We start from the raw sequence: 20,382 nt of genomic DNA, 5'->3' as shown, positions 1-20,382 counted from the left end.
CGAAATTTCATGAACATACATGTGTATATGTGATGTGCACAAAAAGGACAAACATATAGATTAAAATAGTTTTTTCCTTAGGTTCTATTTGGGCCAGTTTTTTTATTTTTTGGCTTGCAAATAATAATATTATTTGATACAAATTTTATATATTACAGAACAAGTATATGTAATTTAGGCAAAGATTGATATTTTTTGCAATTTTTCTTATTTTGATCAATGGGTTCCCTGGAGCCCATTCTATAGAACACTACTCATGGCTAAACCTCTCTTTTTAAAGCACATTCCCTCTAGAAACTATGGAGTGGAAGGATGTGATGGCAATTCTTGTAGCTAGACTGGGTTTTTCCTCTCTAGCCTTCATATTGGCGGTTATCATAGAGGGCGGGGGCATACGGTGACTCTGCTAGAGTTGGTATAAAGGTTAGGTAGTTGTCATGACTCCTCTCATGACAGGTTCTAGAGTTTTTTAGAGAGAGCTAGATGACTGGTTGCAGGTGGTCATGGGTGTTAATTTCAATGTAGTGCCTTTACTCTAGGTCCCCGAAATTTGATCTTTTTTCTATCGATTTGCATGCAGGTCCATGCTTTGTGTTTTCTCATGGGAAGAAAACATTGGTTGTTAGAGCCCACGAAGTTGTATAAGCCGTGAGCCGTGTGCTCTTCCATAATTTTTTATCTCTCCTAATTGCTTGCTTTTGCGTCCAGTACAAATCCTTCTCATGGACTAATTGGATTGCGAGGAGGTGATGCCGATTCTTTTAGCTAGAGTGTGTTAGCCTCCATACCGGTGGTTATTATAGTGGGCAGGGGCATATGGTGATTGTGCTAGAGTTTATCTTCGGTGGGTAGCTGTCCAGGCGCACAACTAGTTGTAGGTTCTTCTGAGGGACACAACTATTTGTAGTTTGATATGAGTGTTGATTGCAATGTACTGCATGATCTAGGTTGGTAAATTGAGGGAAAACCTCTTCATTACTTAAGCAATTGAGGTTGAATAAGCCCTAGGCCAAGGGTGAATTGAATAAACATCAACTCTCCTTATTACTTCTTGATTTTGCGTCCTGGGCATGTCCTTTCTCAGTGGATGAGTTGATGCTTCTCGTTGGTTGCTTGTTCATGGAGATGACTAGCGGCATCAGTGCTCATCATCCTATGTCCACCTCTAGTCCATGTTGCAGATGGATTTCTTGAGAAGGACGATGATGTGGCAGGTCTCATCCTCTTCCTTGACAGGTGTGGGGATGTTGATTGGGTCGAGCGTGGATGAGATCCTCATCATTGAAGGAGGAGTCCCACTAGGGTCTACGGTGTTACGGGTGGAGATAAAGTTAGCCTTGGCATTGCCATGAGAGGGCCAGCTCCGTTGCCACTGTCGGTGTCAAAACCGGCGGATCTCGGGTAGGGGGTCCCGATCTGTGCGTCTTAGGTTAATGGTAACAGGAAGCAAGGGACACAATGTTTACCCAGGTTTGGGCCCTCTCGATGGAGGTAAAACCCTACTTCCTGCTTGATTAATATTGAAGATATGGGTAGTACAAGAGTATATCTACTACGAGATCGTAGAGGCTAAACCCTAGAAGCTAGCCTATGATGGTATGATTGTAATTGTGATCGGCCTTCTAAGGACCAACCTCTCCGGTTTATATAGACATCAGAGAGGGCTAGGGTTTACATGGAGTTGGTTACAAGGAAGGAAATACAATATCCGGATCGCCAAGCTTGCCTTCCACACCAAGGATAGTCCCATCCAGACACGGGACGAAGTCTTGAGTCTTGTATCTTCATGCTTCAATAGTCCGGATGATGTATATAGTCCGGCTGTCCGGATACCCCCTAATCCAGGACTCCCTAAGTAGCCCTAGTTGCTGTCCGGATACCCCCTAATCCAGGACTCCCTAAGTAGCCCCTGAACTAGGCTTCAATGACGATGAGTCCGGCGCGTAGTCTTGTCTTCGGCATTGCCTGGCGGGTTCCTTCTCCTAATATCCAAAGTAATTATCGAACACTCAAACCGTGTCCGGATGTCGGGCCCTTGCATCGTGGCCTGGTCCAACACGAACCAGTGCTTCTCGACTCGCGCTGCGAGGCGGTTTTATTGGCACGTCCTGTCGAAGCAGAGATCGTGTTCCTATTTTTACGGGATCTTCCATTAATGAGGGCATGCGTAGCCCTATGACGACCGTTGGTATGACTCCGTGTGACGTTAGGTAAACCTCAAGAGGTCACCCTAAGGACTCTTGATATTCACCCCCTTTATAAAAGGGGCCGAGGCCTATGCCTCTTTTCCACCTCGCGCACGCCTTCTCGCACCTCAAGTTCTAACATCCAAGATCTAAGCTCCAACACCCCAGATCCTCCAATATGTCCGGATCCAACCCTCAAGGTCGATGGGTGGCCTCCTCGATTCAAAAGGAGGACATTGCAAAGCTTAGGGATGTTGGATATCTGACCGCCGACATCCAGCACAGGCTTCCTGCTCCAGGGTAGGTCATCCCTACACCGGAGCCCAATGAGTGGGTCGTGTTTGTTCCTCACTTCCTCCGTGGCTTGGACCTCACTCTCGATCCTTTTGTGAGGGGGATCATGTTTTATTATGGGTTGGATTTCCATGATCTAGCTTCGGGCGCTATCCTCCATATCTCGTCGTTCATTATAGTGTGCGAGGCCTTCCTCCATGTCACCCCACACTTCGGCTTATGGCTCAAGACCTTCAATGTGAAGCCGAAGATGATCGAGGGCTGACACGTGGGGTGCGGAGGTGTCATAATAAGCAGGAACGCTGATGCCCCATGGCCAGAGGGTTCTTTCCCAGAAGTATCCGATGTATGGCAACGGAGGTGGTTTTATGTCACGGCTCCCAGAGGCACAAAGTGGGTGGCCGCCCCCGAGTTTCGCTCGGGCCCTCCGTCACAATTATCGTCTGGGACCGACATAGGACGGAATTGGGGGTCCGCTGGTGATGTACCAGTACTGCAGAGCCGCATCCGAGAGCTTCTTGAGAGGGACATTAACCTTGTCAGCATAATGCATGTGATGCTAATACGACGGATGTTGCCGTGCCAACGCCGGCCTCTCCGGATGTGGGAGTTCAACCCAGAGGGTCCGCGGACTGCTAAGCACTTCTTCAGCCTGAAGCTCGAAGGGATGTGCAAATTATTCTTCGGACTGAAAGTAGAGTGTCCGGACACCACCGAGGATGCGGGCCTAAGCTGCAATCGCCTAGATACCCAAGTAAGTAAACTTGATACCGGACACCTTGTTTTGTATTTGTCATAATTGTTTATTCTGAAAATCATCCATGGCCAGGAATGGCTCAGCAAGGCGGAGAGAATCAGGTGTCCGGCGACACTTCCCGAAGGCTCGCCTGGTCCCACCATGGCCAAGATGCTTGACCGGGTACTCAGCAGAATGCCCTCAGGGAAAGACAAGGGGAAGACCGAAGAAACCGAACTTCACACGCTACGCATCCGAACCGGGGGAATTGTTGCCTCCCCTAAGGAGGATAGTCGGGAAGGGGAGGCTAAGGCCTCCTCCCCGCGCGGGAAGAAGACGACTGCCTCCGAAGACTCAGAGATGGAGATGCCCAAACCGGGGAAGAAGATATCACCAGGGGGCTCTGCCCCGACGGGCACCCTCTGTCAGGACCCCGACTCGATGTCACATCGATCTAGCTGGTAACACCTCATATCACTTTGCGGCCTCACGCACGGTATCCCCACGGGTGTCGTCTTACCTTTTTCCCGGGACCGTTTGCGCCTTTTGGCTCACGTATATGAAAGTGTCGCTAGCATCCATATGATAAAGAGCCCGGGCTGACATGACTAGTCGTAAACCCAAAGTGGCACAGACTTACAGGGACAGGCATCCATGACCCAGCTTCGAACGTGTCGGTCATCAGCAAGTGGGTCCGGGCTGTAGCACTGGGCTAGCAGGACTCCGGTAAACCGGGCTGTAGCGGGCTAACAGGACTCCGGTACTCAAAGCGTGACATTTCCCCGAAGGGACAGACACAGGAACGAAGAAGGACACATGCCGGCCAGCCTAAGTGTTCCAGAGCAGTAGCAAGCTACCATGGCTCAGCGGTAACACTAGGAGACATTTCCCGGTAAGAGAGGCTACTAAAGATAAACAACTAGATAGTCAGATCCCACACATACCAAGCATTTCAATCATACACACAATATGCTCGATATGTGCAAATACAACGAAGCATCACAACATGACTCTATGACACAAGTACTTTATTTAAGGCTCAGTGAGCCATACATAACATACACACAAAGGTACGGGTCTCACGACCCAACATACAAGTCATACAATCATACAAGCCAGCAGCGGAAGTAACTTGTCTGAGTACAGACAACTAGTAAAATAAAAGAGGCTTGGAAAGCCTCTGGCTATACTATGTGGTCCTTCACAAGCTCAGGGTCACCACCTGGGTCTTTAGCCTACTCGTTGATGTCAACGTCTACATAGAACCCATCAGAAGGGGTTGCAGCGTCTTCTGTAAAAATGTAGATTATAGCAACATGAGTACAAAGGTACTCAGCAAGACTTACATCAGATCCTACATACATGCATAGTATCAAGAAGGGTTGGTGGAGTTATTGCAGCAAGCCAGCTTTGACTCTTGGCTAGGCTATCCTACGATACTTCAACTTGAAATAGTTTTGCGCACACGAGTCCACTATTCACCACTTCAATACACTACCGAGGATCCACCTCCGTCCTCCTACGGAGGAGCCATCCTCGGCACTCACACTTATCTTGAGGCTTTTAGTAGTTTCCATTTACTTGTCTATGAACTGTATAGGCAACCAAGTAGTCCTTTACCGCGGACGCGGCTATTCGAATAGATCATGTTAACCCTGCAGGGGGTACTTCTTCATACACGCTCTCACCACTTACCGTCGTTTACACGACATGTACTCGGCAACCTTCAAGCGGAAGCCCAACGTGGGTGTCGGCCACGACCTACCTAATCACCTAAGCCTCCAGTCCAGGTTTATCGCCTATTCAGGTTCCATCCGCAGGGAGTCCGGCCGAGGTTTCCCATACGGCCCCGAACGATGTGAACAGGGTTCCCGAGATACCTAACGGGTATTCGGTACACCCGGCCACGTACCTACCGCATCACAGCCCACCCCTACGGTCAGCGCTGTCCACGGCCTCCAGTAGGCTACAAACACCAGAAACTACTTGCAACTCCTGGACGGAGAACTAGGGTGAATAAGAAGTCGAGAGGGTCCATTGGTTTCGGGCCCAATGCATGGTAGTAGCTGATTCTTAAATCACACATACAGATCTCAGTGCTTAAGGTCGGCTTCAATGAAACAACCCACCATGTACTCCTACATGGCCTCTCATCGATACCTTTACCAAATCGTGTTCACCACACCACTCTCATTACCGACATAATCATTTCACTCTAGCCCATCACCCAGATGAACCAGACCTGACACGACTCTAAGCATAGCAGGCATAGCAAGGTAGGAACAACACATACATATGGCTCAATCAACTCCTACACATGCTAGTGGGTTTCATCTAGTTACTGTGGCAATGACAGGTCATGCAGAGGAAATGGGTTCAACTACCGTAGCACACAGCAGTTTGAATCGCGTTGTCTTAATGCAGTAAAAGAGAGCAGGAGCGAGAACATGGGATTGTATCGATATGATCAAATGGTTGGTTGCTTGCCTGATGGTTCGATGCACGGATACGGTTCTTCGTTAGGGTAGTCACGGTACTCCTCGGGGACAGATCCTGTCGTAAAGGATAACGATACACAGGCATCACCAAACAATGTGCAACAATATGATGCATGCATGAAACATGGCAATATGAGTGTGTTGGGCTAATGCAACTAAAGCCAGAAGGGTTTGAACAAATTTGAATCAAAGATTCAAATTTCAATTTCAAATATGGCCTTTTAAAGTGCTTTTCCTTGTTCTGATTAAAACATCCATTTAACTTGTTGGATCATGCATGAAAATAGTACAGATGGATAGATTGGATTTTTCTGATCATTTTTCATATATAATTTGTCCAATTTGGAGTTACAGAATAAAAGTTATGAATTTTTGAAGTTTAATTAATATTCTGGAATTTCCTGATTTAATTTAAATCCAGAAATATCATTTACTGCGTCAGCCTGACGTCACAGTGACATCAGCAGGTCAACAGGGCTGGCTCGGGTCAAACCTGACGTGTGGGGTCCACACGTCAGTGACACAGGGGCTAATCCCGTGTTGACCCGGGCTGGTTAGCTTTGACTAAGCCCTGGGGCCCACTTGTCAGCGTCAGTAGGTGGTGGTTTAGTGGCTAATTAACTAGGCCATGTCAGCTCGCCGGAGTTCTGGCCGGCGGCGACCATCAGTGCGGCGGCGATAGTGGTTTTGGTCGTTTCGGCCACCAAATGAACCGCGGAGGCCACCGGAGTGAAGCTGAGGACGACCCGCGGCTCTTGGCGGAGTCCGTTGGGGTCGGGGTGGCCGGAGTCGACGGCGGCGAGCTCGGCTGCGGCGGCCGGGGTTCGGTCGTGCACGGGAACGGTGTTGCAGGGTGTTAGGGGGGGTGTTGGAGCGTGCTACGTGCTCCTAGTGAGATGTGGAGCACGATGGCGTGCTCGGTTGGGCGCTACGGCGATCGTGGCCACGACGGCGACATCGCCGGCGGCGTGAAGCTTTCGGCCGCGGTGGGGCTAGGGCCTAGGGGTCGGGAGAGAGCAGGGGAGAAGGGGGAAACGGTGGCGTAGCTCACCGCGGTTGCAGTGGGCGTCGAAGCGGGCTCGGGGACGCGTCGGAGACGACGAATTTGACGGCGACGGTGGTCGGAGTCCGAAGAGGGGAACGGCGACGTGGCGGCGATGCAGGGCTTCCGGGGACCCGTGGAGCGGTGGGGAGGAAGAAGGAGTCGAGGCGGAGCTTCTGAGCTGGTCGGGGAAGCGAGGGGTGGTCGGAGACGGTGGCTAAGGCGAACGGCGGCGACGGTGAGCTTCGGCCGTGAGAGAGAGAGAGTGAGGGAGAGCCGGGGGAGAGTGAATGGGGTGTCGGCGAGGTCGGGGCGACGACCAGAAGACGATCCACGCGGCGCAACGGCGACCAGGGCGATGCAGAGAGGCTGGGTGGTGCGTGGCGAGCTCGGGCGCGCCATGCTCACCTCCCTGCCTGCTCTGGCGAGGGGAAGCAGCTGGCTGGCACGGGCCAGCACAGTGCTGGGCCGGCTGGGCTGGGCCGCACAGGTAAGTCTTCCCCTTTCTTTATTTTCTGTTTTTATTTAATATAACTGCGACTTTGTTGAATTAAATAAAATACCTAGGCAACTCCAAAAATCACCAAACTACTCCTGGTCCATAGTTGGATTATTTCCAACATGAAACATTTTAGTTTGGAGATATTTGAGCATTTAAATATTTTATATAATTTTAAATGCCCAAATTCAAATAGTTATGATTTAATTCAAAACCCTAGGATGGCCTAGGAAAATGTGCACCACTTTTGGCAGAGGTTCTGAACCAAGGCAAAAATGATGGGCATTTTAGAAGGGCATTTCAGGTTCATTGAAAAATTATTTTAGTAAACCCTAGTTGGTTTCAGAGGGGACTGGGGGTTCTGTCATCCCCATTTCAAGTTTCTGATGAATGAGTAAACATGATGCAACACTCTAATGCATAACTAGCTAGGGTGTGACAACTCACCCCCACTCAAAAGAATCTCGTCCCGAGATTTGGGTTCCTCCGGGAAGAAGGCGGGATATTCAAGTCGAAGACGATCCTCCCTTTCCCAGGTTGCTTCATCTTCAGAATGGTGCGACCATTGAACCTTGAGAAACTTGATATTATGACGTCGCGTGGTACGTTCGGCTTGATCGAGGATACGAATGGGGTACTCTCGATAGGTAAGATTATCTTGGAGATCAAGCGTTTCGTGGTCCACTTCACGGATAGGATCCGAGAAGCAACGCCTGAGTTGAGAAATGTGGAAGACATCGTGAACTCTGGAGAGGTGCGGAGGTAGTTCCAATTGGTAGGCAACTTCTCCTCGTTTGGCAAGAATGCGAAAAGGTCCAATGTAACGAGGAGCCAATTTGCCTTTGATACCGAAACGATGGGTTCCCTTCAGAGGGGTGACCCGAAGATAAGCCTTCTCGTCAACCTCGAAAGTCATAGCCTTATGTTTTCGGTCATATTGACTCTTTTGACGAGATTGGGCTGTTTTCAACTTTTCACGAACGATACGAACTTGTTCTTCTGCTTCCTGAATCATATCCGGGCCAAAGAATTGTCTTTCCCCGGTCTCTGACCAGTTAAGGGGTGTTCGACATCGCCGTCCATAGAGGACTTCAAAAGGGGCTTTACCCAAGCTGGATTGATAGCTGTTGTTGTAAGCGAATTCGGCAAATGGAAGGCACTTCTCCCAGTCCATTCCGAACGAGATAACAGAGGCTCGAAGCATGTCTTCTAGAATCTGATTGACGCGTTCCACTTGACCACTTGACTGAGGGTGGAAAGCGGTGCTAAAGGAGAGACGGGTTCCCATAGCATTTTGGAAACTTTCCCAAAATCGAGAGGTGAAAAGACTTCCTCGATCCGAATTGATTTCCAAAGGGACACCATGAAGAGACACTATTCGGGAGATGTATAAGTCTGCCAGCTGACTAGCGGTTATACTCTCACGAACAGGTAAGAAATGAGCTACTTTGGAAAGACGATCGACCACAACGAAAATAGCATTATTCCCTCTTTTGGTCCTGGGAAAACCGGTAATGAAATCCATACCAATTTTATCCCATTTCCATTCAGGAATAGCTAATGGTTGAAGGGTGCCAGCAGGCCGTTGATGCTCTGCTTTTACACGACGACAGACGTCGCAATTAGCAATATACTGAGCGATTTCTCTCTTCATCCTAGTCCACCAGAACCTCTGGCGTAGGTCCTGATACATTTTTGTGCTACCGGGGTGAATGGTGAGAGGAGATTCATGAGCTTCCTTAAGGATTAATCGCCTTAGGTTGCGCACTTTGGGAACTACTAGTCGATTCCCGAAGTATACGACTCCTTGATCATTAACGGAGAAACAATTCGCAATTCCTTTCTGAATGTTTCTCTTGATGCGGGAGATTCCCGGATCTACCTTCTGTGCGTTGATAATTTGATCCGTAAGGGTAGGTTTTGCCACCAAGGTGGAGAGAAAACCTTGAGGTACAATGTGAAGGTTAAGCTTCCGAAATTCCTCATGGAGAAGCGGTTGACTTTGTTGTAACATCAGGTTGTTACAATAAGATTTACGACTTAGCGCATCAGCCATGACGTTGGCTTTCCCTGGGGTATAGGTTATCCCTAAGTCGAAGTCTGTGATCAATTCAACCCAACGTCTCTGCCTGAGATTCAAATCCGGTTGGGTGAAAATATACTTCAGACTTTGGTGATCAGTGAATATTTCGCAACGATTACCGAGGAGATAATGTCGCCAGGTCTTAAGTGCATAGACTACGGCTGCAAGCTCTAGGTCATGAGTGGGATAATTCTCCTCATGTGGGTGCAATTGCCGTGAAGCGTAAGCAATTACGTGTCGATCTTGCATGAGAATGCAACCTAGTCCTTGTCGCGAGGCGTCGCAGTAGATAACAAAGTCCTTGGAGAAGTCTGGCGGTACCAGTACGGGAGCAGAGGTCAGGCGTCTTTTCAGTTCCTGAAAGCTGTGCTCACATTGTGGAGTCCATTCGAACTTCTTATCTTTCTTGAGGAGTTCAGTTAGAGGTTTAGCAACCTTGGAGAAGTTCTCGACAAAGCGACGGCAATAGCTCGCTAAGCCTAGAAAACTCCGAACTTGCTTGACTGATTCGGGCGGAGTCCAATCAAGGACGGCTTGAACTCGCTCAGGGTTAACAGCAATACCTTTACCAGATATTACATGACCCAGATAGGTCACTTCTGACAACCAGAATTCACATTTAGAGAATTTGGCATAAAGGCGATGCTCTCGAAGTTTCTTCAACACTAGCCTTAGATGTTCGGCATGTTCTTCCTCGTTCTTGGAGTAGATGAGTATATCATCGAGATAAACCACGACGAATTTATCCAAATACTCCATGAAGATTGAGTTCATTAACCGAGAAAAGGTGGCTGGAGCGTTGGTTAATCCGAAGGACATAACGGTGTACTCGTATTGGCCATAGCGAGTAACAAAGGCCGTTTTAGGAATGTCCCCGTTTCTGATTTTGATTTGATGGTAGCCCAACCTCAAATCCATCTTGGAGAAGACTGAGGATCCAGCGAGCTGATCATACAGGTCGTTGATCCTGGGAAGTGGATATTTGTTCTTGATTGTGACCAAATTGACAGGTCGGTAATCTACAACCATCCGGTCCGTACCATCCTTTTTCTTAACGAATAGGACGGGGCAAGCCCACGGAGATGAACTAGGGCGGATGAAACCCTTTTTCAAGGATTCATCGAGTTGTTTCTTAAGCTCGGCTAGTTCTAGGGGTGCCATCTTATAGGGTCTTCTAGCAATCGGAACGGTTCCTGGAATGAGATCTATTACGAACTCAACATCCCTGTCAGGTGGAACACCTGGCAATTCCTCTGGAAAGACATCCGGGAAGTCACGGACTACCGGAACGTCCTCAAGGTCTGGCAAAGGGCTGGCGTTAAGAGAATATAATTGTCGCTTGGCTATTCGGGTCAAGACATTGACTATCTTCCCCGAAGGATGGGTGAGTTGAACAGTCCTAGAGAAGCAATCAATTTTGGCTTGATGAGCTGACATCCAGTCCATACCCAAAATGATATTAATATCCGAAGATTTAAGGGCTATCAAGGATGCAAGGAAAACAAGTCTGTCGACTTGGATCTCATTTCCATAACTTACCCTAGAGGTCTGCCATCTAGACCCAGGGGTAGAGATTTCCATAGTGGATGGCAAGTCACAGAATGCAACGTTATGCAAACGGGCATAATTTTCAGATATAAAAGAATGAGAGGCTCCTGTATCGAAAAGAACAGATGCCGGGTGGCAATTAACAAGAAGCGTACCGAGAACGACGTTGGGGTCCTCTTGAGCTTCTTCGGCAGAGATACAGTTGACATGACCACGTGAAGCGGTGACCGGTTTAGCATGAAACACTTTTCCTGTCGGCTTGCCACGGCCAACAGCTTTAGCAGATTGATTGGGGTTGGTCTGGGGACACTCACGCATATAGTGACCAGATTCCCCACACTTGAAACAAGTCACGGAACTGGTACGTGGAGGAGCATTATTGGATGGACCCCCATAGGGCTTGGCCGGTGCAGACTGTTGAACAGGGCGAGGCGCCTGGAAAGATGGCCTCGGTGTGAACCTGGGTGGCAGGGCGGTATTGGGTACCCACACGCGGCACTTCTGAGAACCAGCACCGGATGAGGAACCCATGTCACGTCCGTGCTTGCGTGTTGCGTCATAATCAGTCTGACCAGTTTCAGCACTGATGGCTTTGTTGACAAGTTTCGAAAAAGATGTGCACTCATGCAGACGGAGGTCGCGGCGAAGCTCAGGGCTAAGGCCCTTTCGGAACCTTGCTTGCTTCTTGGCGTCAGTAGAAACTTCCTCAGTTGCATATCGGGCGAGATTTCCAAACTCTCTGCTATAGGCATCCACAGAAAGTCGGCCTTGGGTGAAACTGCAAAATTCTTCACGTTTACGGTCCATGAGACCCTCCGGAATGTGATGTTCACGGAAAGCCTCACTGAACTCAGCCCAAGTTGTGACATGGCCCGCTGGGCGCATGGCTCCATAATTCTCCCACCATAGACTGGCGGGGCCTTCAAGATGATATGCGGCGAAGGTGACCTTGTCAGCCTCCGCTACCAACGCGGAACGCAGCTTGTGAGAGATACTGCGAAGCCAGTCATCAGCGTCGAGAGGCTCGACGGAGTGGTGGAACGTGGTTGGATGCAATTTGATAAAATCACTGAGTGACACCACGTTAGCCCTCTGATGGTGTGTTGTATTCTGTTCGATACGCTCCAACAAACGGCGGCCTGCGGGGACCGCGAGGTGGGGTGATGCCTCCTACATCACGCCAAACCATCACGTCCGGCAGAGCAGATCTCACAGGATAGAGATCGCGCATATCCGAATATCCAGCTTGCACCGCCGGTGCGAACCGAGTCAAAGTGGCCCAGTGATCGGCACGGGTATTGAAGAGCTCTAACCTTAAGGCCCGATTTTCACGGTCCTTATCCTCGAGCATCTCAGCAGTGGTGCGAGTCCGTGAATCCTCCTGAGTGGAGTCAGCATAAATAGCTTGGAGATATCCTTGTGCTCCCGGAAGTGATCCTGGCATATACCGGAAGTCAGAGTCCCGAAATAGACCAGATCTGACTCGCATAATGGTCATCATAGAGTAGGCGGCATCCTGCACAGCCATCTCGATAGTAACCCCGAGTCCATAGGAGCAGTGAAGAGGCTCAGTGGATCCAGGATAAGATGGAAATATCCTGACAGTGCAGAGATACTGGCTTTGATTAAAATCTCGGAATTGCTCTTCGACCGTGTACTCAGGATACCAGCGGTATCCAGCCTCAGTCATTACCCTGACCAACTTAGCAGTATGGCCGGGTACATCTAGGCATCGAGTTAGGCGAACCACTTGATTGAGGTCGCGAGTGGCCATCTGAAAGCATAATCATAATGCAAGGCATTAGAATTTCTAGCAAAATTTCGGCAGCATAACAGCTGTAAATGCTCAAAAAGGATATTGAGACATTTGACAAAGGATTTCGTACACACCCAACATCATCATATCAAAGTTCTGGAACCATTCTAACAACATAATGTGGTAGTAGAACTGAACTAGGCTTGTAACCATCAAACTTATAAGGTACTACTGATTAGTAACACGTGATCCTGATAGAGAGAATAGATCCTAATTCCTTAACCCCCGGTGGAAGAATGGACTGACTCAGATCAGAAAGTCATAAGGTATAAGGAGTAAAAAGAGCCTTACGTTCCAACCCACAAACAATTCCCCTACATATAACTAAAGAATTTCTAGACTCAACATCGACCAGTTTGGCTTGGAGAACCTACAGGCAGTCCTGCTCTGATGCCAACGCTGTCAGGACCCCGACTCGATGTCACATCGATCTAGCTGGTAACACCTCATATCACTTTGCGGCCTCACGCACGGTATCCCCACGGGTGTCATCTTACCTTTTTCCCGGGACCGTTTGCGCCTTTTGGCTCACGTATATGATAGTGTCGCTAGCATCCATATGATAAAGAGCCCGGGCTGACATGACTAGTCGTGAACCCAAAGTGGCACAGACTTACAGGGACAGGCATCCATGACCCAGCTTCGAACATGTCGGTCAACAGCAAGTGGGTCCGGGCTGTAGCACTGGGCTAGCAGGACTCCGGTAAACCGGGCTGTAGCGGGCTAACAGGACTCCGGTACTCAAAGCGTGACATTTCCCCGAAGGGACAGACACAGGAACGAAGAAGGACACATGCCGGCCAGCCTAAGTGTTCCAGAGCAGTAGCAAGCTACCATGGCTCAGCGGTAACACTAGGAGACATTTCCCGGTAAGAGAGGCTACTAAAGATAAACAACTAGATAGTCAGATCCCACACATACCAAGCATTTCAATCATACACACAATATGCTCGATATGTGCAAATACAACGAAGCATCACAACATGACTCTATGACACAAGTACTTTATTTAAGGCTCAGTGAGCCATACATAACATACACACAAAGGTACGGGTCTCACGACCCAACATACAAGTCATACAATCATACAAGCCAGCAGCGGAAGTAACTTGTCTGAGTACAGACAACTAGTAAAATAAAAGAGGCTTGGAAAGCCTGGCTATACTATGTGGTCCTTCACAAGCTCAGGGTCACCACCTGGGTCTTTAGCCTACTCGTTGATGTCAACGTCTACATAGAACCCATCAGAAGGGGTTGCAGCATCTTCTGTAAAAATGTAGATTATAGCAACATGAGTACAAAGGTACTCAGCAAGACTTACATCAGATCCTACATACATGCATAGTATCAAGAAGGGTTGGTGGAGTTATTGCAGCAAGCCAGCTTTGACTCTTGGCTAGGCTATCCTACGATACTCCAACTTGAAATAGTTTTGCGCACGCGAGTCCACTATTCACCACTTCAATACACTACCGAGGATCCACCTCCGTCTTCCTACGGAAGAGCCATCCTCGGCACTCACACTTATCTTGAGGCTTTTAGTAGTTTCCATTTACTTGTCTATGAACTGTATAGGCAACCAAGTAGTCCTTTACCGCGGACGCGGCTATTCGAATAGATCATGTTAACCCTGCAGGGGGTACTTCTTCATACACGCTCTCACCACTTACCGTCGTTTACACGACATGTACTCGGCAACCTTCAAGCGGAAGCCCAACGTGGGTGTCGGCCACGACCTACCTAATCACCTAAGCCTCCAGTCCAGGTTTATCGCCTATTCAGGTTCCATCCGCAGGGAGTCCGGCCGAGGTTTCCCATACGGCCCCGAACGATGTGAACAGGGTTCTCGAGATACCTAGCGGGTATTCGGTACACCCGGCCACGTACCTACCGCATCACAGCCCACCCCTACGGTCAGCGCTGTCCACGGCCTCCAGTAGGCTACAAACACCAGAAACTACTTGCAACTCCTGGACGGAGAGCTAGGGTGAATAAGAAGTCGAGAGGGTCCATTGGTTTCGGGCCCAATGCATGGTAGTAGCTGATTCTTAAATCACACATACAGATCTCAGTGCTTAAGGTCGGCTTCAATGAAACAACCCACCATGTACTCCTACATGGCCTCTCATCGATACCTTTACCAAATCGTGTTCACCACACCACTCTCATTACCGACATAATCATTTCACTCTAGCCCATCACCCAGATGAACCAGACCTGACACGACTCTAAGCATAGCAGGCATAGCAAGGTAGGAACAACACATACATATGGCTCAATCAACTCCTACACATGCTAGTGGGTTTCATCTAGTTACTGTGGCAATGACAGGTCATGCAGAGGAAATGGGTTCAACTACCGTAGCACACAGCAGTTTGAATCGCGTTGTCTTAATGCAGTAAAAGAGAGCAGGAGCGAGAACATGGGATTGTATCGATATGATCAAATGGTTGGTTGCTTGCCTGATGGTTCGATGCACGGATACGGTTCTTCGTTAGGGTAGTCACGGTACTCCTCGGGGACAAATCCTGTCGTAAAGGATAACGATACACAGGCATCACCAAACAATGTGCAACAATATGATGCATGCATGAAACATGGCAATATGAGTGTGTTGGGCTAATGCAACTAAAACCAGAAGGGTTTGAACAAATTTGAATCAAAGATTCAAATTTCAATTTCAAATATGGCCTTTTAAAGTGCTTTTCCTTGTTCTGATTAAAACATCCATTTAACTTGTTTGATCATGCATGAAAATAGTACAGATGGATAGATTGGATTTTTCTGATCATTTTTCATATATAATTTGTCCAATTTGGAGTTACAGAATAAAAGTTATGAATTTTTGAAGTTTAATTAATATTCTGGAATTTCCTGATTTAATTTAAATCCAGAAATATCATTTACTGCGTCAGCCTGACGTCACAGTGACATCAGCAGGTCAGCAGGGCTGGCTCGGGTCAAACCTGACGTGTGGGGTCCACACGTCAGTGACACAGGGGCTAATCCCGTGTTGACCCGGGCTGGTTAGCTTTGACTAAGCCCTGGGGCCCACTTGTCAGCGTCAGTAGGTGGTGGTTTAGTGGCTAATTAACTAGGCCATGTCAGCTTGCCGGAGTTCTGGCCGGCGGCGACCATCAGTGCGGCGGCGATAGTGGTTTTGGTCGTTTCGGCCACCAAATGAACCGCGGAGGCCACCGGAGTGAAGCTGAGGACGACCCGCGGCTCTTGGCGGAGTCCGTTGGGGTCGGGGTGGCCGGAGTCGACGGCGGCGAGCTCGGTTGCGGCCGCCGGGGTTCGGTCGTGCACGGGAACGGTGTTGCAGGGTGTTAGGGGGGGTGTTGGAGCGTGCTACGTGCTCCTAGTGAAATGTGGAGCACGATGGCGTGCTCGGTTGGGCGCTACGGCGATCGTGGCCACGACGGCGACATCGCCGGCGGCGTGAAGCTTTCGGCCGCGGTGGGGCTAGGGCCTAGGGGTCGGGAGAGAGCAGGGGAGAAGGGGGAAACGGTGGCGTAGCTCACCGCGGTTGCAGTGGGCGTCGAAACGGGCTCGGGGACGCGTCGGAGACGACGAATTTGACGGCGACGATGATCGGAGCCCGAAGAGGGGAACGGCGACGTGGCGGCGATGCAGGGCTTCCGGGGACCCGTGGAGCGGTGGGGAGGAAGAGGAAGTCGAGGCGGAGCTTCTGAGCTGGTCGGGGAAGCGAGGGGTGGTCGGAGACGGTGGCTAAGGCGAACGGCGGCGACGGTGAGCTTCGGCCGTGAGAGAGAGAGAGTGAGGGAGAGCCGGGGGAGAGTGAATGGGGTGTCGGCGAGGTCGGGGCGACGACCAGAAGACGATCCACGCGGCGCAACGGCGACCAGGGCGATGCAGAGAGGCTGGGTGGTGCGTGGCGAGCTCGGGCGTGCCATGCTCACCTCCCTGCCTGCTCTGGCGAGGGGAAGCAGCTGGCTGGCACGGGCCAGCACAGTGCTGGGCCGGCTGGGCTGGGCCGCACAGGGAGGAGCCCAGGTAAGCTTCTCCCTTTATTTATTTTCTGTTTTTATTTAATATAACTGCAACTTTGTTGAATTAAATAAAATACCTAGGCAACTCCAAAAATCACCAAACTACTCCTGGTCCATAGTTGGATTATTTCCAACATGAAACATTTTAGTTTGGAGATATTTGAGCATTTAAATATTTTATATTATTTTAAATGCCCAAATTCAAATAGTTATGATTTAATTCAAAACCCTAGGATGGCCTAGGAAAATGTGCACCACTTTTGGCAGAGGTTCTGAACCAAGGCAAAAATGATGGGCATTTTAGAAGGGCATTTCAGGTTCATTGAAAAATTATTTTAGTAAACCCTAGTTGGTTTCAGAGGGGACTGGGGGTTCTGTCATCCCCATTTCAAGTTTCTGATGAATGAGTAAACATGATGCAACACTCTAATGCATGACTAGCTAGGGTGTGACACCCTCACCACATCGTGCCCACCAACGGGCTAGCCCTCCACCAAGTTGTAAGTTAATTTTTAATTCGAAGGTACTGCGTTTCTCCTGGATCAATAACCAGGATTCGTCTTTCGCAGTCCGGCTAGCAGCCCTTCTCAACAGAGTTCGTCTTCGGGGGATCTTCCTCCGGAGATGATGGAGAGCGAGACCCCACCCACCTCTTCGGCTCATGAAGCGGGAGACACCGAGGTGTTGTCATGGAGGAGTCTGGATCTGCCGAAGCAGGAAGCCAATGCGTCAGCCGCCCTGAGCCTGGAGCGTTTGGCTCCCACGAGGGGCGATGGGAAGGGTCCGGCACAGTTCGATGTCCGGCCAGACATACTGACGGGCCTACTGGAGCGAGCTGCGCTCTCGGACAAACACCGCTCATTAATGAGCGCGGTGCTCAAGAAGATTTCATCCGCTACAAGTGGTTTGAATCAAGCATTTACAAGTCTGCTCAGAGGATTTGAGGTATGTAGTGAAGAATACACTGTTTTTGGCTGTGAGGCACGCGTTAGGTGTGCTCCATATAGATAGTAGCCCCTGAGTCTCTCGTTGCCCGCCCTAGGCGGCAAACGGGGGATCATAAATCAATGATTGCGCTGTAAATACGTGCAGGTATCTGTGGGTCCAGCCGCCGACCAGTCCGTTAAAGTTGCCGAACTAACCAGGCAGATTGGATCGATTGATGCCGATATCACACTGGTGAACGAGCGGCTGGACAAATCACAAGGTATGTGATCTGCCTTCCTTTGTATAGGAAAATATGGAGGCGGCATGATATTAATGTAATATGTTCGGACTGTAGATGGTGCTGCTGCCGTGGAGGACCTGAGGGCAGAACTTGCCCAGGCCAAGGAACAAGCTCGGGTTAGCAATGCGGCTACCCTAAAGGCGGCCGAAGAATTGAGAGCCGAACAGGTTGCTCATCGCCGAAGCGAGGAAAAGATAGCTGAAGTGGCTGTGGAGTTAAAAAATGCCGCTGACCGGTATGAGCTCCTTAAAAAGGAGCAGAAAGATAGTTCGGCCGAGCTGGACAAGGCACTTAATGCCACCAAGGAAATACGGACCGCGCTCAGGGATGCGCGGGAGGAGCTTCAACAGGCTGGTAAAATCGCGGCTAGAGGCTCCTACTTGCTGCGGACGACGTTTTTCGATCCGAAGTACGCTCCCCTGGATGGACGCTGGAGTCCTGCGGTCGCGTATGCGGATTTGGCAAAGAGTACAGCTGACGCTGTCAAGTTCTTCGAGGATCAGGGTGATAAGGAAGTGGAGAAGCTTTTCTGGTCGCAATTCAATGCTACCACTCGCCCGCTGCCGTTAAGTGACAAGATGGCTGCTGTAGCGGAGCTTCACAGGCTATTCGGACTTGCAATGCGGGCTGTGATAGACCATCTTTGGCCGAAGGGGCCTAAGCCGGATAGTTTTTTTGGCTTGGTGCAGCAATTCCTTGGGGCCATGCCTCGGATCGACGCCATGAGGAGGTCAGCGTGCATAGAGGGTGCATGAATGGCTCTTGCCCGCGTTAAAGCCTATTGTACGGATATGGAGGCCACCATTATAGCGACCCAGGATCCGGCGGGGGGCCAATATCCGGCCGAGCACTACTTGGCGCAGGTCACGGAAGGTGCCCGCCTAATAGAGGCGCAGTGCTTGAAGTATGTCTTGTTCAAGTGATGAATCGAATCATTGTAAAAACAATGTTTATTTTGGTTATAAGGCTATATTTATACTGTGCCTGAAAGTATTATTGTGTCCCCTGTGCAGCCGTTTTGTATATATATATATATATATATATATACATTTAATCCGAAAGTTAGCAGTCGTTGGCTTCAGCCCCCACGCATATAATGCGGGCGTGTTCGAGAAAAAATATGCATAATCACACTTGATCCAACGTCTTGGTCCATTAAGAAGGTGATCGCACGTCGAACTAGGCAACCGGACTATATAGCTGTAACGCTTTCGCTTAGCCATGGGAGTCTAATGGTGGGGCTACTATGTAGCCCCTGGTACCTTCGCTTGCATCCGAATACGGGCGCGTGTGTACATGACCGGGAAACGGTCCTTCGTTAATGCGGAGGGATCCTAAAGATTCTCATAAGTCTTCGAGTGGTTGAACAGTCTCTCGCTGTATCGTGACAGTCAGTTTTCGGCTTTCTCTACTGAGGTGCTCGTCCGAAATAACCAGGGCACAATCGCAGTAGTTCTCCTCTGGCCACCTTAGCCGACAATAACGGAACGTAAGGTGGCAAACCCAGGAGCTGGGCAAACCCAACATTTGACCAAAGACATGATTCAGAGCTGATGCATATAAGGCCAAACTCGTGACGCCGAACACTCCTGAAGGTATTCAGACTTTATAATAGACTATGGGCTCAAGAATGCCCATTCATTATAAACCCTGTGTTTCCAGGTACGTGCGTTAATCTGTCGTGGCGAAATGCCAATAACGGCAGTATCCTCTGTGGGTATTGAACCCATGGGATGGTTAAACAACAAGAGGCAATAAAAAAGGTTTACACATGAGCTTAATCTAAAAAGAAACCTGTTGAACGGGGCCCTGCTGCACGTCTGCGCCTTTGTCTCCGTTGTGCCGTATCCTGGAAGGGTATCGCGCGAACGTTGTCTATGAAAAAAAGAGAACTCGTAGGAGAGTACAACGTAGGTATGCGATGCATAATAAAAGTGTAAGATGTTGACCTGCCAATAAGGTTTAGCCAAGTGTGGGGTTGTATTAAATATTTACAGCCCTTGGTGTCCACTATGGGATTACATATACGGTGCCCTGATTCAATTTTATCCAGGAGACCGGACTCGTGTAACCGTGTCTTTGGTCTTAATGACCAGTTATGTTTTTTGATATTGGAGGCCTCTTATAGTCCGGCCGCTAGGGCCGTCGCGAGTTCCTCTGCGCGTGAAGAGCGCTCTGTGATTCCGCTAACGGTAATGACGCCCCATGGATCGGGCATTTTGAGTGTAAGGTAGCCATTGTGCGGCTATGCGTTGAAGCGGGTGAAGGCCGTTCTTCCAAGCAATGCATGATAGTCGCTTTGGAGGGGCGCGATGATGAAGAGTAGTTGTTCACTTCTGGAGTTGCTTGGAGAGCCGAATGTTACCTCTAGTACGACGGAGCCCCTTCTGTGGGCTTCAATGCCTGGTATCACCCCATCAAAGGTGGTGTTGCTTTGGT

The sequence above is a fragment of the Triticum aestivum genome, chromosome 7B (genome assembly GCF_018294505.1).
Source record: "Triticum aestivum cultivar Chinese Spring chromosome 7B, IWGSC CS RefSeq v2.1, whole genome shotgun sequence".
In the NCBI taxonomy this organism is placed as follows: Eukaryota; Viridiplantae; Streptophyta; class Magnoliopsida; order Poales; family Poaceae; genus Triticum; species Triticum aestivum.
This window is presented reverse-complemented; position numbering follows the sequence as displayed.